The 6,951-nt window shown below is 43.5% G+C and overlaps 1 protein-coding gene across 10 annotated transcripts in view; it reads left to right on the top strand.

Moving 5' to 3' along the window:
- The window catches only part of DOPEY1 (dopey family member 1), a 107,625-nt gene continuing 100,924 nt past the window's right edge, over window positions 251–6,951 (top strand). For 4 of the 10 annotated variants that reach the window (XR_002343988.1, XM_021091876.1, XM_021091853.1 and 1 more), the window contains exon 1: window positions 251–403. The gene's annotated coding sequence lies outside the window, so the exon portion shown is untranslated. The remainder of the gene's footprint in view (window positions 404–6,951) is intronic. The other 6 variants (XR_002343986.1, XM_021091824.1, XM_021091863.1 and 3 more) reach the window with 2 other exon arrangements.

Here is a 6,951-nt window from a genome sequence, read left to right as displayed (position 1 = left end):
ACAACTATCTATCTCCTAACTTCGAAAGTCTTCTAACTTCTCTGGGCTTAGAATTAGTTAAGCAAAAAAAGCTGTTTTCGATTCCTAGCATCACGCGGAATTGGGATTGGCGCGGGCTGGCTGAAAATACCTGTTACCTCCCCTTCCATCCCCCTCCCTCAATAGGCGGCAGTGGGCCGCTTCCCCAACAGTCCGCCTGAGGGCGCTGTGGCGACAGCCAGCGCCGGGAGGCGAAGAACCGACCGGGGGCGGGGACGAAGGGCCGCGGACGTCGACGCCGGCGTGGGCGCGGGCGCGGTGTACGCTGGGAGCTGTCACTAGGCCCTCCGGCTCCCGGCCTCCGTGTCGCTGCCGCGGTTGCCAGGAGAGCGGCGCCGGCAGGGAGCGGTCGAGCCCGAGGAAGGTAACAGCGTCCCCGCCCCCAGCGCGGTCGCGAGGCCGGCCGGCCGCCCCTAGTGGCCCCCTCGGCCCGGCTCGTTCCGGAGCCGCCGGGACGCCCCGCGGGCGGGCAGGTGTAGTGTCGGGGGTTTGGCGCCCCGGCCCCGCCTGGAGCTGCGAAGCCGGCCGGACGCCCTCCGGTTGCCGTGGGAGCGGTAGCTACGCGGGGCCCGCGGCCGAGCTCGGGCGGGGGGCGCAGCGGCGGTCAGGGCCCGGCGGCCGGAGGCGGGGCCAGGGCGTCGGGTGGCCAGGCCGAGACTCCTGCTCAGGGGCCGCGCGGTGCGCGGGGTTGGGGTGGCCGTCGCACCTGTGCGCGGAAAGCGCGCGGAGTCCCTTCTTTGTTGGGCGAATTGAGGCGTCGCGCGGTCTCTTCCATCTGGGGGGTTCTTTTAATATTAAGAGGACGCGCGAATGGTCTCCCTCGTTAAGGTTCCGTGGGAGGTGGGAAAAGAGTGTAGAAGTTTAATCGAGGAAGTCCGATTAGTCACCAGGAAGTTGTTAACTAAGCTCACCTTTGATTCCCAAGCCTTTTGAAGTTGCAACATAACAATAGTCACTTGTTTGGTCTCCATCCTTCTCACTTACCCTGAGGGAAGGGACGAAGTGGCACAAGGCTACTTTTTGAGCTAAGTAAATACTGTTTTGGTTATTCTTAGACTTTCTTAGAGTTCTATGAAGTTTAAGAACTATGAAGATTGGAAAAAATCTGATTTGGAGATCGTAGTTAAAGCAATCAAAACATTGGGGGGGGGAAATTACAAAAAAAGATACCAAACTGTTTGCCCCATACGTAAGTCATGACGCATCGAAGGACAAAAATTCTCCAAGTTCAGTGCTGTTGCCTGTCTTGATGTAGACATAAGATCTTGCATTTTACTGTGGATATTTGCTGTTTTTTGTTTTTTTGTGCTAAGCATCACTCCACCTGATAACAGTGATTTAGTTGAGCTGACAGAAGTTATAGCAAGAGTAAATTAAAACCACTTGTAAGACAAATGCTTTATTTTAAAATGATCACTTTCAAGCATTCTGAAGTAAATCGTTCCTCAGAATTACTTTTTTTTTTTCTTTTTACTGCCACACCTGTGGCATATGGATGTTCTCAGGCTAGGGACCAAATCGGAGCTGCAGCTGAGGCCTAAGCCACGGCCATGGCAACACCAGATCCAAGCCACATCTGTGACCTATACCCTTGTGGCAAGGCATGTCCCTTAACCCACTGATGGAGGCTGGGGATTGAACCTGCATCCTCACGGACACTATGTCAGGTTCTTGATAGACTGAGCCATAACAGAAACTCCCAGAATTACTTAACATTAGCAGATCTCCAGGTGTTTCTGATTATTAAGAACCAGCGACTTGAAGAATTAAAAACGTCTAATACACAAACCAGAAAACTTGACACCATAGCCAAAATGTTAAATGTAAATGTTAATTCAAAATTTGACTATATACAGTCAAAGGCGTCCTATTTAATAGTTAAACTAGTGGAAGGAACTCTGGCCTAGGAATGAGAGGTTTATCTGGCTGACCAGGTGTGATCTCTCTAGGCATCAGTTTTGTCATGTATTGAAGAGAATTTCCTAAGATCAGAGATTTACAAACTGATGTTTGCCTTGAACAGTGTTCTGAATCCATTAGTAGGCTTATTTCCTCAAAAGAGTGTTCATGGCCAATAATTTGGAGGCACATTGGGTTACATTAGATTTAACTTTTGGCTAGCTTTTAACTATAAGACTTCTTAAAACCTTTACTGCTGTTAATATGCATGTAAACTTGCAGATTGTAAGCTTCCAGAGAGCAAATTTTCTAATGGCCAACATGTTAACATCTTCTAGGGTATAATTACATTGAATACCTATTTGAAAATTAATTGTAATTGAGCTGAGTCCCCTTTCATCTCTCTAAAATTCCTTGAATTATGTTCTTTGATGGCTTCCAGTTTAAGCTTTCTGGAGCATGAAAATCTAGTGGCAACTCACTGGTAAAACAAAAGGCTTATATTTTTCTTGGTAAGGTATTAAGGATTCACAAAGGTTTCTGTGAGCCTTAATGCTTTAATTTATGGCAGAGGAGTATCTTTTTCTAGTCTCTTTCTCTCTCTCTTTTTTTAAGGGTCTCAACCACGCCATATGGAGGTTCCCAGGCTAGGGGTCAAATTGAAGCTGTAGCCGCCAGCCTACACCACAGCTCACAGCAACATCGGATCCTTAACCCACTCAGCAAGGCCAGGGATCAAACCCACATCCTCATGGATAGTAGTCAGGTTCATTAACCACTGAACCACTATGGGAGCTCCTCTTTTTCTAGTCTCTTTTCTATAATTGTAATTAAGTCATGTTTGAAATTTAATTTTATGGTCAAGCTATTGATTTTATGATTTTATTAAGAATGGCATTATAAAGTTCCAGGTAAAGACTTCTTGATAATGGCATTGTTTTTATGAATGATTCGCCTTTCTAGTCATGAATTCTTAAACTATGAAATGTGATAAAAACCACTTGAAAGGTACTTCAATAATTGATAACTGATTTTAAGAGCTTAGGTCACTGAAATGAGTTAAGGGTTATATGTGAATTATAAAGCAGTTATTTCTAAATGGTATTCGACACTTAGATCCTGTTTGTAAGCAATCTCAAATCATTGTCACCATCACACAATCAGTGTGGCTCTGTCTTTCTAGTCTTTGTTACCTCGTTAGGGGTGGGCACTGTTAAAGTGCTTCTTTGTTTGAAGGGAACAGTACATTTAATTTTAATAGCTAAACCTTAATTCAGTTAAGTTTTCTCCCTGAAGTGAAACTCTTAAGTAGAAAGATGGACCTGCCATTTTTGTGTAACAGCTAACAGTTTTTATTGAACATTTGTTGTGTGAAAGCCAATACTTTTGACACCTTTGTCTTTGAATTTGTGTTTTCTTTTTCTTTCTTGTGTTCACCTACCCCCTCCTCCCCGCACCCACCAGCCATCCAAGCCTAAAACCTCAATGACTTTTCATTGCATGGGTCAAAGATACCATCTAACATTTACCCCAGGGGGAAATTTACATGTAACAGTGTGCACTTATTTTGTGTACCTTATATGCACACCCATGTCACCACCACTACAACCAGGCTTTAGAGCCTGTCAACACTCAGTCCTGTATTGTTAGGATTCTGTTCTCTTTGAATGCTCTCCTTGTCCCTGCATATCCAAATCATATCTATTAAATCCTAGCTCAAATGCCATGTTGTCTGTGAATCCTTTATTGATTATCTTATTTTGAAGTAATTACCTTCTTTTTTGACTTTCCTGTTTACGTTTTTTTGAACATTCTTTTCTGTATTCCATGGTGGTAAAACCAGTGGCATGCTCATTTGCTGACCTAATGGATGTGTGGTATTCCTCAAACTTGACTAAATCATCCTTATAGCATCTTCAGAATTTGGGCCATATTTGCATACTTCCTCGATACTTTCTTCATATTTGTCCATGTAATTACTAACATAGCTTTTAAAGGAAACTTGAAATATCTACCGTAAATAAAAAGCAAGTATCACTTACTATAAACCGAAGGTAGCTGTAAAGATGAAACAATGAAAATGGAACAGTGATAAATTCTAGAAACTGTTGCCTGCTGAAGACTCTAAACCTGAGGCTTTCTGGTCTTTGTTTCTGAGGGAGAGTAGCAAGTATTACAGGAGTGTTGCTAGTGTTCTGGCCCTGAGACGAATAATGTTCTGGATCTGAGAAGTCCCATATAGTTGGAGGAATTGAAAGAGAATGAAGGAGGAGTTCCCTGGTGGCCCAGCAGTTAAGGATCTGCCATTGTCACTGCTGTGGCTTGGGTCATTGTTGGGGAGCAGGTTAGCACCCTGGTCCCAGAACTTCCCCATGCCTCAGGCATAGCCAAAAAAAAAAAAAAAAACAGAAAAAAAGAGAATGAAGGGGAATAACTTCCTCACTTGATTCATTGTCACTTAGCCCTGTCCCTAGGCTCCATAAAAGCATCTCACATCCAACTGGTGGTCACAATTTGGGAGATGGAGTTATCGGCAGTGGCTCATCGGAAACGAATCTGACTAGGAACCATGAAGTTTCTGGCTCGATCCCTGGCCTCGCTCAGTGGGTTAAGGATTCAACGTTGCTGTGAGCTGTGAGGGAGGTCGCAGACACGACTCGGATCTGCTATTGCTGAGGCTGTGGTGTAGGAAGGCAGCTGTAGCTCTGATCGGACCCCTAGCCTGGGAACCTCCATATGCTGCAGGTGCGGCCCAAAAAAAAAAAAAGTGGGGAGTGTGGGGGGGAGATACTGGATTAATCAGGGCCTGAAAATTCCTTAGAATTTTCTCCCTGAAAGAATTGGGAATTGAGGCCTCAATTGCAAATTAAAACATGTACAGAGGGAGTTCCTGCTGTGGTGCAGTGGGTTAAGGATCCAAGTGTAGGTTGCAGCTGCAGCTGGGATTTGATCCGTGGCCCCGGGAACTTCGATATTCATTCTTGAACCAGATAAGTTTATCAAAAATGTTTTTAACATTATTACTTTTACAAATAAAACACTATTTGGTATTATGGGACATTAGCTTTAAGATAAAACTTTGAATATAGAGAAATAAATCTAAGTCTAAAAACCATTTGGAGCCTATTATATGCCAAAGTGATTACTGTTGATTCAGGAGTGATGAAATGTTAATAATATGTTTACCTATTTTTATTAAGAGTAGGTCTGGTATCTCCTTCTCTCATCAATTCTAAAGTTTGAGTTATGCCTTAATATTTCCATCTTGCAGAAGTCATTTCTGATGTAATGAAAAAATCTCTTTCATGGAGTTTTATGTGAACAGGCAAGACAATAAATTCTCTACTCTTGTTCTATAAAATACACTTTGTATCTCAACTCGCCGAGGTTATTTACCAGCATATACTTATATTATGTATGTAATGTTTAAATTACCATTGTTTTGTGTTCATGAGCAAGGAGTTGAGGTAAATAGCCCATTTAGTTTGGTGCTACTGTTTTCCAAATACTAATTTACCTGAGTAGTAATACTAGATTTATCAGTACAGGCAGTAATTTGCTGCTCAGCCAAAGATTGCCATTAATCTAAGGTTCTGGAGTGCAGCCTTTTCTCTTTATTTCCTTGGTCTGGAAATAAGAGAAAAACACTTTGGATGAATAGCTTTTATTTCATAAAAGAACCTTTGTTATCGAACAATTTTGTGTGCCTGAAGCACAGTAAGGCCAAATAAACTAAAACATGGGGGTTTGGTGCAGAGGAAGGGTTATTGCAGGGCCATGCAAGGAAAACAGCTTGCTTCTGCTCAAAAACCCTGAACTTTCCAAGGGTTCGGGAGAAGTTTTTATAGGGAGAATTTGGAGTGTGAGCTGCAGGGTGTGTGACTTGCTTCTCATTGGTTGGTGGGGAGGTAACTGGGTGGTGCTCCAGGAATCTAGTGCTCAGCCTGAAGTTGCTGTCCTCCCTGGAGGGAAGAGGGGGCTTTAATTCTGCAGAAGCGCTCAAAGATACCTTGTGTCTATTCTGTGAGGGGAACCAGGACCCTGCCCCAAGGCTACACTATTGTTTCTTCACTGCTCCTCCCCGTCTCTGCATCCCTTCCCTTCCCTGATTAGCAGCTGTTTAAACCTGCTCTTTGGAACTCAGCTAAAGTCGCGAAGGATAAATGAGGCCTAGTTCCTACAAACTTGAAACAGTGGATATAGAAAGGCTTTTGTACCCTGTAGCTCCACAGGGTCCTGCTAGATTGCATCCTCACCCAAACAGGTAGTTTCTCTCCTGTGTCTGTACTATAACCTGAAGCAGAACTGTAGAATCGGTGCAAACAAGCTGTTAGCATTTAAAAGTGACAACTGGAGTTCCCGTCGTGGCGCAGTGGTTAATGAATCTGACCAGGAACCATGAGGTTGTGGGTTCGATCTCTGGCCTTGCTCAGTGGGTTAAGGATCCGGCATTGCTGTGAGCTGTGGTATGAGCTGTGGTGTAGGTCAAAGACGTGGCCCAGATCCTACGTTGCTGTGACTCTGGCAGCTCCAGCTCTGATTGGACCCCTAGCCTGGGAACCTGCATATGCTGTGGGAGCGACCCTAGAAAAAAGGCAAAAAGACAAAAAATAAAAAAATAAAAGTGACAACTGACTATAATCCAAAAAACTGTAAAAACACAACAATTTTAGCCCTTTGTGTTATACATATAAATAGTCTTATATTTCCTCTTGCTTTGGTTTGTGCTGTTATAAAATATCAGCTACCTGAAACCTTTAAAGTATGTTATTATCATATTTTTGAGATAGCTGGAATTTTGTGCGTTAGATACTACAAATGCCATTTCAGTCTGCAGTTATACTTTTTTGCTTGTCTTCAGCATGATAGAGTCGTCACTTGACGCAGTAGCTTTCCATATACACTTAAGCATGTCTTACGGTGTGTCTCAATTTTAAAGCTTCGTGGACAGAGGCTTTTCTTCTGAGAAAAAAGTACAACATAGTAGTTGCTTTCAAGTTAAGGTCTGTCACT

The sequence above is a fragment of the Sus scrofa genome, chromosome 1, assembly GCF_000003025.6.
Source record: "Sus scrofa isolate TJ Tabasco breed Duroc chromosome 1, Sscrofa11.1, whole genome shotgun sequence".
Lineage (NCBI taxonomy): Eukaryota > Metazoa > Chordata > Mammalia > Artiodactyla > Suidae > Sus > Sus scrofa.
The sequence above is the reverse complement of the archived record's forward strand: the minus strand, read 5'-3'. Positions and strand labels throughout refer to the sequence as shown.